Raw genomic sequence first — 12,379 nt, 5'->3', positions numbered from 1 at the left:
TGCTGAGATCATTCAGAATTCACTGTAGGTGCAATTGACCTGCAGTCCCCCAGCAAGCAAAATCTGATTGACATCGATTATTATGGAGACAGCAGGGACTAGATCAACTCTGCTTCCTCTGCTCTCACATTGGAAGCCAGTACAAGCAATTGATGGCATTGTGATGATCCAAATATTGTTCAAATTAAAAACAAAAGCAGATTTATAGATCTTCCATCCCTTGCTTTTGTTGGTAGCATGGTTGTCCATGCAACACTAGGTCCCAGGTCCTCCCACATTCCAAAAACATGCAGTTAGGTTAACTGGCTTCCCCCAAATTAACCTTAGATTGTGGTAAGGACATATGACTATGGTAGGGGCATTAGATTGTGAGAACCTTTGAGGGACCTTTAGTGATATGACTATGGACTTTGTAAAAGGCTGCGTAGTATGTTGACGCTATATAACTACTGGATAATAATAATAATATTGTTTTTCCCCTAAACCAGTGTTTCTCAAACGTTTAACATGGGGAACCCTTGAAATAACTTTCAGGTCTTCAGGGAACCATAATTTCTATAGCCACAGCTCACATTACATTAGTGTAATGGCCAATGAAAAGAATCCCTCTTACATTGCTGGCCATTGGGACGAATGTCACCCTTACAGATAGCCAAAAACATCATTGGTGTCACTTAAGCTGACCTGAGAGGCACAAACTTCTCATTGCTCAAGGAACCCCCAGCAACCTGTGGAAGAACCCTGGATGAGAAACACTTGCTACATTGTAGTAACTAAATACCACATATAAAAATCATGTCACAGTGACTACAACCCCCATTATGTCACTGCACCCCAGCAAAGTGCCAAACCAAATTCCCTATGATCAACATTCCAGCAATAAAACTCAAGCCGCCCATGAATTTATAAATTTGCTATAAGGAATCCATCGCCTGCTCTTCTCTATCTGAACATCACATTTAATTCTTCGAATCAAAATCAGACTTAACCCTGTTTAATCTCGTAATATTTCTCTTCTGTCCAGAAGTTATCACATTAAACCGTTTCTATGTTTTCACACGGAAAAGATTCAACAAACGCCATCCTTGTAGATGTACCCTACTACGTTTTAATCCACCAAAAAAACTCCAGAGACTTACAGTTTTGCGGATTACGCTCCGCCGTCGGATGGGAAATAGGGCAGTTTGTATCTGCTGTGCTGTGTATTAAACACTGGCTACATTACTAAATCAAGAGCAGGAAGATTGGCTGCTTCCCTTGGGAGCATTTCCTTTAAATCTCAATGTTCTTGCTGATTGCTGTCATGAAGAATTAGTTTGATAGAACAAAAATACCTTCTCGGCAGACAGGGGTTTTGCATCAAATTAAAATTTTCTGTCAAGCCTCGAGGAATATTACACCGGGAATATATTGGCATATGCATTTAAAGAAGGTCTCCGGGCAATTTTTAGAAATCTTACTTTAGTCTATAGGTAATATTGGGAAGAAAAAGGTTATTTTTAAAGTTGAGCTCAAGGCAAGACACCGGTGATGAGGAATACTTCTAGGTGAATTGTTTGACCTGCCTATGGATATAAAGCTCTGTTCAGGAGGTCTTAGCATTCATTCTGCATAGATTGGTGACCTCACTTTTCTGTAGTAGAGACAAGCAACATAGATTGGTCACTGTCCCGCCCCCACCTGCTGAGTATATAGGTAAAGCAGACCTATCATCACATATTTGATGATATAAGGGTGGCTATTCCTTTTATATAATGGAAAATGTATCTTTTGGAGAGGTCTCCTCTCCTTCCACCATCACTGCTGCGGCAGTAAAGACTGAAGGGGAAACCCCACAATGGTGGGGGGTCGGGGGAAGGCGGAGGTGGTTCTAAAGGTTGGGCTAGAAGGTCCGAGCTACCCTGGTCATGTGCTTGATCTCACACATGCGCAGTGAGATCTGGACTTTTTTATTACATTTGGAGTAAAACACGTTACCCGACCTTGTGCATATGCAGTTCACGATCAGGTAACATCAAGGAGAACCTGGAAAAAAGAAGATTTAAGGAGTTTATCAGTCTTCTTTTTCTTTTGTTCTCCAGCGACAGGATAGAGAAAGGGACCTGTAAGTGAAGGTGAAATTGCAACAGAGAAGGACCAGATCCTCTACCCTCCCAGACAAGAATCATTCCTGTGATAGAGCTGTCTATAGATAAGGGCTGGATGGACAGGAATAGAAATCATTTGGCATGTAGGAATCACTGCCATTAAAAATATATGGAGCTGGAGGATTCTGCACCAAGGAATGTTTGGTGAATGTCCCATTCACTGTTTTATAAATAGACCCTAAAGCATGCTTTTTTTTTAATAAAACCCCACCTGTTTGCACATTTTTTCAATTTCAGTCTTATACCGTACCTAAACTCAACATTTTTTTACATTAAAGGGTAGACTCCCCATATATGTAAAGGAAACTTTTTTTTTTAATTGCAATTAAGGTGCAGCAGCCCCCCTTTAAGTCCTAATTGCTGAAGTGCAGAGCCTCCAGGGATACCTACATCACACATCCCGAGAGGCTTTGGGAGCTCCTTCTGCACATGCCCTAATTTCGGGCATTTTTTCTATTTAGGGAAAGAGATGCCAATCTCAGGCAAGTGCAGTGAGATCGGCTCTCTTTTTTCCCCTTTTTTTCAGCGGGTACGTCACCCGGTCTCACACCTGCACAATACGAGATCGGGTGACGTACCAAGAAGACCGAGGAAGAAGATGGAAGTGAAGAAAGAAGATGAAGGATGCAGGATTAAAGGTAATGTGATTATTTTTTGTTTTCAGTTTACTTCCTCTTTAAGTTTTATTTAAAGTTTTCATTTTAAGACATACCATTATACTCTTTGAACTCTATGAACTACTATTCACAAATTTGTCTGAAACACCTTTGGACCCTCCCTTCCCTCCCTCTATACTTCTATACCTACTCATTGTACATACCAACTTCTTACCCTACTTTCTGAATACACTTGATCTGTCGAGCTAATCCTTATATCTTAGAACTATCAATACGATCTCTACTTTCCATTGAGGAAGCCATATATCGAAACGCGTCGGGATTTGGAGATAATATTATGTTTTACGCTTACTAAGAGATAAGATTTTATGCTTTTGACATTTTGCCATAATTATGTACTGATCTATAACTTGAGCTATTTATAATTTAGAATGTTAAATATATTCATTTTATAAGCTACTGAAGTTGCAACAAAGAGTTGTTTTTCTCCTCCTCTTTTTACATGTTACTCACACATAAGGCTTGAGAACAATGATTATTGTAAGATAGAAACAAATGTCTTTTGGGTTCTGATCCATTTTCCATTCACTTTAAGATATTCTTTAATTGAACTTAGCCGCATGAGTCTTCTCAATTGCACATATTTTATTTATTGCATAGCAGGCTTTACTTCCGCTTTTTGGAGATATTCAGATCTGACATAAAATTAAAGCTCCAGTTTTTAGGATAAAACATTTCCTCTGGGTTTGACATATACATTGCAAGGAACTGATCAATCTTCATTACCAGTCCACCTGTTGGTGTTTTGGGGATAAGAAGATAAACCGAGCCGGCACACTTGGTAAAGATGAGTGCTAAGTAGGAGACTTGGCCACAATCCTGGCGATCCTGGTGTCATAATAAGAAACTTTCACCCTGAGGACTCTTGGAGATGTGGAGAATTTTTGGCAATAACTCTCTTATTCCCAAAGCTAGAGCCCCTTGTGTAGGATATTGCTGAGGCTGCCTGGTATTTGACCTCGGGCTCTGTGTAGACTTGGAAAATCAGTGGTATAATTATTGAAGCTGTGAGTTCTGTGAAATCTTACCTTTGAACATGTGAACATTTTGGTGCTTGTAGAAATATGAACATCAGAAAAACCAGGAGGAGGTTACTTACAATCTCTAGATTTGGGATGTGTACATAGGAGAATACTGTGATTCTTGTGAAATTCAAATCAATCTAATAATAAACATGGAACATACAAAATAAAACATATTTTTGTAACAAAACCAAAAACCTGACACTTAAAAATTGCAACTAGGAAGGTCCTTTGTTGCAGAAGGGACAAACGATGTCTTTTTTGCAATTAAATGACCTTACCTGCCCGATCACACTTTTTACTGTAAGGTGGTTGGTTTTGTTATATAAATATGTTTTTTTTTTGACATCATGATCTTCCTCTTCTCTCTTCCCTGTGTCTTGATCTTTGGCTATCTTGATTGACATGTGCAAGAATACATTCAGTCCCAGCAGCCACAGGGGAAGCGTCTTTTTTTAAAAGTACAGCAAACAGGCAGGTAGTTATGTTTTATTGCAGAAGTGACATTGTCTGTCTGTTCTGCAATAATGAACCTGCTTGATTGCAATTTTTGAACTTTGGGTTTAGTTGCACAGGTTTGCCATCAACTTTACCAAACTTACTATTCCAATGTTATTCAAATCAAAGGACTGGTGACATCTAGTGGTAGAAAGGAATTAGTGCAGGGGCAGAAAGGTGGGAGTTTTATTTTAATAAAAAATCTTTGAAATTGTTAGAAAACAAAAAAAATATTAAGGGTAAATAGTCATAGAGGTAGTATCATGTTAACTTTATACACATGTTTACCCTGGTCTGGCTATCAATGCAAAAGTTACCACCGGTTATTAGAGGGTTAATGTATAGCCCTATTTATATTCATATAGCTAAACATTTTATGTGCACAACAATTTATATATGTATATATATATAAATATATATATATATATATATATTTAAAACACAACAACACAGCAAAAACCCAGGAGTATAGATTACCAACAGCAATAAGAAATGAGACAATGCAGTATTTTAGATCTGCCTTTTGCAAGGGAAAATGTAAAAGAAGGGCAAATTAGGGAATTAATCCAGGTTTGCTGAATCACCCAGCTTCACTGATGAAAGTGTATCCTTTCCAGCCTTGGGGAGCTTTAATAAATCAGGCCCATTGCGCACTATGCCCCCTCACCTCTTAGATTGTAAGCTCCTTTGAGCAGCATCCTCTCCACCTCCTGTATCATTGTTCATATTTTTCATTGTCCTTTGCAACTCCTATTTAATGTACAGGGCTATGTAATATGTTGTCAATGTATAAAGAAAGTATAATAATAATAATAATAATAATAATAAATATATATTTTTTTTTTTCCCCACATGCAGATCTAATAATTAAACCTGTGACATCTCACTCCATCAGGGATGTGTTCAGAGAAAATGAACTCTGTTTGGATTATGACATTTTTGCAATTATGCTCTGTGTTAATATTATTCTCCTTTATAGGGAGCTGTTATTTGTCCTGATTGCTTTCAGGCGAGCTGTCTTTTACCTTGACATAACATGACAGCGTTGTGCAGAAATTACAATCATTTGTGCGATTCCTCATCGTTATGGAAGATAATTGCGTCCCTTTTCTTGGGTGCTGAGCGGCTACCGTGTGACAAGTTGTTACATCGAATATTATCAATGGTTTGGATGAAGTGTAAAAATTAATTAATTAATAAATAGAAGATGCACATTAATACATGTTTAAAAAGGATGGGTTCACCTTAATCAAAGTGCAGGTTGTGCCCCAAAAATGAAAAAAAAAAGATGCTGATATTTTACAATTACCTATAGGATGCATTTCTGGAATGTATTATCCTTCTATATCTTGGGTGAATTATATGCTTGGGGTATTATCATTTTCTTTTTTTCACTTGTGATGGAGGCAAACATAAAAAATTTTTTTTGTTAGTGTCGTGTATCAGAAACAATGACTCCTGAAACCTCTTTGTCGAACCTTTGCATCTCCATGCACTGCAATAATGGCTGCATGGGATTTCTCTGGGCAGGTTTCTTGATTGTTGCCATAATGGAACACTTTTTGTTGAAATGGCCACATGTAGTCTCCAATGGTGTGCATGTAACACAATGAGAATGTAGAAAAGAGACTGGGAAAGAGAATTGTCCCTCAATACTAGTAATTCCTGAAAGAATAGCCTTCATGTCGATATTACGCGGCGCTATTTTATTAAAAGATGGAAATTTAGTGATATTAAAAAAGATTTATGAAGTTAAATTACCATGTTGAAGTGTCCAAGTTATGAGATCGTTCAAAGTTGTTCAACAGGTGGAGCAGTCGGCAAACGTAGGTGAAGTTGAAGTCAGCGTCAGGTCAAGGTAAGAAGTCAGAAAATCAGACGACGAGAACCCTGGCAGAACTTCTGTCAGAACTAAAGATGTAAATATCCCACACAAAAGCACATTCGGTGCAAGCATTCGCACATTTGTACACATAGCTATGCATGCCCTTTGGCTCGCACATGTGTATTGTGCTGTGAGTTAGCATAGTCTCATAGTTGCAGTCATGTGTGGATCTCCACAATCTCATGATTAGGGTAGCCCTAATGCCCCCTTTTTCTTACCTCCAACCGCCACCCCTTCCCCCATTTCAGCTGTCCAACCCCAAAAACCACACACCTTACTTTGGAGAAAAGTGGCTGAAACAGATGATCTTTATTATACAAACTTTAAATATTTCTTAATAACTTTATTTCACATAACATGAATAACCAAAACTTAACAATAACTTAACCATAACAACAATTCAACTCCAGATCTTTTGGGTGCCATTCCTGGAAGGCCTTGAATCACCGAAAAAATGTTGGGCCAACTATGTCTACCAGGGCTAGATATTTTTGGCTCCCAACTGCCAAACCTTCTCAGGTGCCCATATCTGCCATATGCAGACCCCTCCCCGACATAATAGACAATAACCTCCTTTCCACCATTTTATCACCTTCGAGGGCACTCATACCATAGACGGCTCCCCCCATTCTCCAGTACCTTTCAAGCCACCACCTACCAGAAACCCAACCGCCCCTTATTCCCAGTTAAAATCCATGCCCATTACCAATACTAATAACCCCAAAACAAGAGCGCAGGCCGGAACTTTTTCACTACTGGACATCAACTGAGTTTCCCGACCCCTCAACTTGACCTTTTTAACCCCTTCTTTTCTCTTCCTCCCTACCAACCCCTTCGTCCTTCTACCTTTGCTTCCCGCCATTTCGATGCCAAGGGGACGCATGCCACCCTGCGCCTAATTTTTCTTTTTTTGCTCTGGGGCTTTCTTGAACAGCAGCAGAGGGTCTGCAGCTAGCAAGGAGGGGGACAGGCAAGCAGAATGTTAATACCTAATGTTCATGCCTTGAATTTTTCTGGAAAATGTTGGATTGCATGTGTAACATTTTCTCTGCTTATGCAAATCATCAGCCTGTTACCTCTGCTTTTGGAAGTCTGTTCTGTTTCTGCCTGATTGGATCTTAAATATCAGACTCTGCAACTACCTTCAGTTTGCTCTGACCATCTGCCCATTACTCTGCCTTGCCCTCAGTCAGCTGTTGCCCAAAGCAATACAAAGGATTTAATAAACTCTGTAACCAAGATTTAACCCTTATTCATGTTGGTTGGTTTTTGGTTTTGTACAGACATTGACAGAATTTGCTTTTTTAAAGCAGAACTTAACCCACCTTCCCTTATTGACACCGACATTCACCCATTATTTTTCTGTTCTGAATCTTCCATTTCTTTTAATGGCTGGAATTATAATTAATGACCTGCACCGACATATTAAACAGCGCTTACAAAGCCCATAGTCCTATGACTAACTGTCCTTCCAAGGGGTTCACAATGCATGGTCCAACCATAGTCATATGCCAATAACATACTCTAAGGCCAAAACCCAACTGCATTTGGGATGAAACCCGCACAAATACGGGAGAATATACAAACTCCTTGTAGATTGTGTCCTGGCCAGGATCCAAACCTGGGACCGCACTGCAGCAAAGACGAGAGTACTGGAACCAATTGTACTGCCCATTCCTTCCGGCACCAAGCTATGCTAAGAATGTACACTGATCTGTATATGCAGGCATGTAAGTTTGTCTGCCGAAGAATTATCTCCTGTCCCCTCTACAATAAATATGTCTGCCCATAATTTTTAATTTTTACAACACAATTTCACTTTAAAAAAATTTGGAAGCGGATGATTCGGCTCTCTGTGCACCTCCTTGTTCCTACATTATTCAGATTTCTGTATTATGCTTTATATCCCTGCAAACCTGCAATCATTTCCCTTTTTTCAAATGCAGCAGGGAAATGCGGCTGTTTGTTGAGCATGACTGCAAGTGTTAAAGATGTTATATAGGGCTCAGCCCCAGAGAGAAACATTGTGACAAGGATTTATGTGAGTAGCAGCTGTGTACACTCCACACTACAGTAATATGCTCAACAAACCAATGTGGCTTACTGCCTGGGGCCTTAGGGGACCCCAGCCAATGTTTTTGCACATCTAGGCTTTTTAAATAAGATATGCAGTGGAAAAAATATCTCATTTTTTCCCCATTCCATGCTGTATTATCAGTATTAATAAAAGTGACAACATTTGCAGGTAGTTGAAATGTATTTAATAAAACAACTTACTGTAGATGTAAATATGATAAGGAAATGTGCAACAAGTTTTAACACTTTATTGTAATTTTATTGTATTTATGTTTGATATTTTACTTAAAAAGCTGTGTATACTCAAATATAAACTGATCTGAATATTAACCAGTATGTACTTTTTTATCTGAAATTACAGGGAAGTTCTTTGACTCGAGTATAAACCTAGGGTACAAAATGAAACCATCTCTGGTTACATTCAAAACACTAATCTATAGAAATGTCAAAAAAAATTAAATAAATAAATACAATCATGGCTATTTAATAAAATGTTATCTCTCATCTCTTTTCTCTCTTTACTTCACATTACTCCTCTTCTTTTTTCTCCTCTTATATCTTCTCTCTTTTTTCCTTTCTCTTCTTCTCTATCTCTTCTTTTTTCTTCTTTCCTCTCATCTCCACTCCTCTTCTTATCTCTTCTTCTCATTTCTTTTCTTTTTTTTTTCTTATCTCTTCTTCACTTTTCTTTTTTCTCCTCTTCTCCTCTTTTTTTCTCCCTTTTCTCTCTTTTCTCTTCTTTTCCTCTCCTAACCTCACCTCTCCTCTCTTCTTCTCACCTGTATCTCCTCCTCTCTTCTCTTTTCCATTCTACTTCTCTCTTCTCCCCGTCCCTTGTTTCTTCTTTTCACCCCTCTCCTCTTATCTCTTCCCAGTATGCTGTAGGTTCATGTTTTTATCTCTCATGCATGCAATAGCCAGTAAATTACCACACCAAGCCAAGGATGAAGGAATCCTAAATCCCACTTAGTCTACATCTAAAATGATATATTATAAATATATATTTGCCTCTAGTGTAACGGTCCCAACAGCTATGTAGAAAGATAATGGCCTTACATCATATTCACTATTCCTAGTGATGTCTAAAGGAATGCAATGCAATGTGTTTGATTACTAAAAGAACATATGCTGTTCACATAGCAAAGTGATACTTCACTTAGCTTAGTAAATGAGCTGAAGCTCCGCTGACTTTACCCATCCAATTATGTGCAAGGAAAAACCCTGTTGTTTTAGGCTTCCTCGCGTGTAATTCGATATTCTTTGCAAAGTGAACTATCACCACATTCACCTTGGTAAGTGAACAGACAAAATTCCTTTATTAAATCAATATGTTTAGGGATGTGTCCCTGGCTGCCAGTCTGCTGACCAGGTGCCAGGAGCTTCTGTTGGTCAGAAGGACAGGAAATAAGGAAGACATCAATTTAATCAATGAATAAAGTGCGTGTTCTAGGAAAAGAAGACAGCTTGAAATAACAATAGGGTCTACGTGTCAGACCGGTAAGTTACACATCCAACAACCATAATTATCCTAGAGGTGACAGGTGAATCTGAGGCTTAATATTCTCTAAACATAAAAGTGCAGAAGTTCAGGCAAGCATCTTTGATCCCTCAAATTGGAGTGGTTGTACCAGAGGAAATAAACTCATTAGAATTCACAATCCACTGATCTGCAAGAAGAGGAACGGCTCGGCAAATAACTGTGATATGCTGGAAAATAATGTCACGCATTCTTAATTTCCAGTTTGCCTAATAGAAAAGAAATAAAGAGACTATTGTGCAAATAGGAATTTCTAAATCACACTGCTGAATATTAATGTTGCTACTCAAAGTTAACATTCTAATGTGTTTACTTTTCAGTGCACGTCTGTGGAATTATCTCTATTGGATGATAGAATAGTACACTTCATTCTGGAGACTGCCATGATATGAAAAATCCTTGATTAGGATATGAAGTAGTAAAAATAATTCCTCCTGGTCCATCATTCAATGAGCACTGCTTTGTCAACAGTAAGTAATATCTTTATGAATGATAGCGTGATATTACAGGATCTCTTAATGCAGAACAGGACAAAAAAATGATAGACCAGTAGAAATAAAAAAGCAACTTTTGCTGCAGGACCCACCTTCGATGAAGAGCTTTCCCCTGCAGTAACTTCTTTATACCACTAGATGTCAGCAGTCTTCAATAACTTTTCAACTTTAACTTTTAAGACTATGGCGGCAGGTAGAGTGTATTTTTTATTAGCTATGTTGTGATATTATGGCTGTATTACTTCAATATACAGACATTTTGGTAATGTTTGTTACACATTTTTACAAACTTATTTTAAATGATTTCCTGTTCTTATAAAAAAAATTAAAGATGTGTAGGCTAACCAGTAGAGGGAGCTCTACTACTCTCTTAAAATCAATAAAATTGGACCTAGCATCAGATATATAAGTGCATATTAGATTCAGACATTGCAAGCCGTATGTAAATGTTAACCCTTACAATGGTCATTGTACTTACCCTGGCAATACCTTCATGTGCTTTTCTATAAAAAAGGATGAAGCCATCTTTTTTCAGCCATTATCTAGGGTCAGCATTTTCTTGCTTGATTGAGGGACTAAGGCCAGGGGTGTAGTTGTTAAAAAAGAAGCGGGGGCATAATAAAGGTGCCCGCCCCACTACACCCATGTCTATGTGTCACTCAAAGGGGAAGAAACTTCCCCCAGAGTGATGTCATGATACCAGAACCCGCACACTCTCCTATCGCAGGTCTGAGCCTGGGTTGTGTTCAGAGAGGTAACCCGCCCACCAGCCTGAACCTGAAATTCCATATGAGAGACATGGTCCACGGCTCTGGCCAGTGCGACCCCCCAGGGGGGTTCCTCTCCTGACCTGGCAGGGGCCGGACTGTCCAAATCCGTGGACCAACAAAGAATTCTTTGCAAAAAAGAAGTGGGCACACGTGCCTATTCCTGAAAAAAGTAAGCCCCACTACACCTCGGCGGTGAAGTTGCAGTGTGGTTACCGTTTTCTCATGCCAGTGAACCACTACTTCAAGGGAAAGAGACATAACTTCTACCAGTGGTAACCGCAGAGAGAGTGAATGGGTGTGGCAGGGAGTGGTATAGAACTGCTCACTGCAACTAACTTTCCTAACAACCAGCTCTTGGAAGAGTTCTGGTTGTTCCAAACCTTTTTCCATTGATTATTATGGAGGCTATTGTGCTGTTTTGAGCCTTTAGTGCAACAGATTTTTTTGCAGCCTTCCCCAGATCTGTACTTTGCAACCATTCTGTCTGTGAGCTCCATTCCAATGACCTCATGGCTTGGTTTTTGCTTAGCATTGTCTGCTATAAAGCCTTCTATAGCAGTGGTCACCAACTGGTGGTCTGCGAGAAAATTTTAGAGGTCCACGGCTCTGGCTAGTGCACCCCCCACGAGTTCAGAAAAGGGACCCCTCTGGGGGCGCACCGGCCAGAGCCACGGACCATGTCTCCCGTACCGATCGCAGGCTCAGGGTGGGTTGTGTCTCTGGGCGGGCTATGGCATCATGACGTCATTCTGGGGGAAGTGCGTTCCCCTTTTAGTGACACATCCCTGCGCATGTGCGGTCTGGAGTCCGTGAAATAAGTGGTCCATGAAAACCAAAAGGTTGGCAACCACCGTTCCATAGAGAGGTGTGCACCTTTTCAAATCTTGTCCAATTATTTTCATTTTTACCCCAGGTACAGAAACATCTCAGCAATGATCAAGAGAAATGGGAGCCACCTGAGCTAAATTTCAAGTATTTGGTATAAAAGGTATAAATTCTTGTGCAAATGTGATTTTTCAATTTTTTCTTTCGAATACATTTACAAAATTGTTACAAATTCCGTGCCCACTTTGTCATTATGAGATACTGAGTGTAGATTAGTTTATTGTATTATTAGTATTGTGTATTATTAGATTATTGAGAATACAAAAGAATGGAAATAATTGTAGCATCAGGCTGCAACAAAACATAATTGAAAAAAGTGAAGGGGGTCTGAAAACTTTCTGAAGCCACTGTATATTTATAAAATTGCAGGCTCAGCAAAATGTTGTCA

The 12,379-nt window shown here is 39.2% G+C and overlaps 1 long non-coding RNA gene across 1 annotated transcript in view; it reads left to right on the top strand.

Moving 5' to 3' along the window:
* Positions 1 to 10,196: 10,196 nt before the first annotated feature.
* LOC140332189 (uncharacterized) overlaps positions 10,197 to 12,379 on the top strand; it is a 4,520-nt gene continuing 2,337 nt past the window's right edge. Inside the window, exons 1-2 of the long non-coding RNA XR_011921053.1 lie at positions 10,197 to 10,312; positions 12,020 to 12,094. This is a non-coding gene — a long non-coding RNA (uncharacterized lncRNA). The remainder of the gene's footprint in view (positions 10,313 to 12,019; positions 12,095 to 12,379) is intronic.

This window comes from Pyxicephalus adspersus, chromosome 5 (genome assembly GCF_032062135.1).
Source record: "Pyxicephalus adspersus chromosome 5, UCB_Pads_2.0, whole genome shotgun sequence".
Lineage (NCBI taxonomy): Eukaryota > Metazoa > Chordata > Amphibia > Anura > Pyxicephalidae > Pyxicephalus > Pyxicephalus adspersus.
Note: the sequence above shows the minus strand (reverse complement) of the source record. Positions and strands in the feature narration are given on the sequence as shown.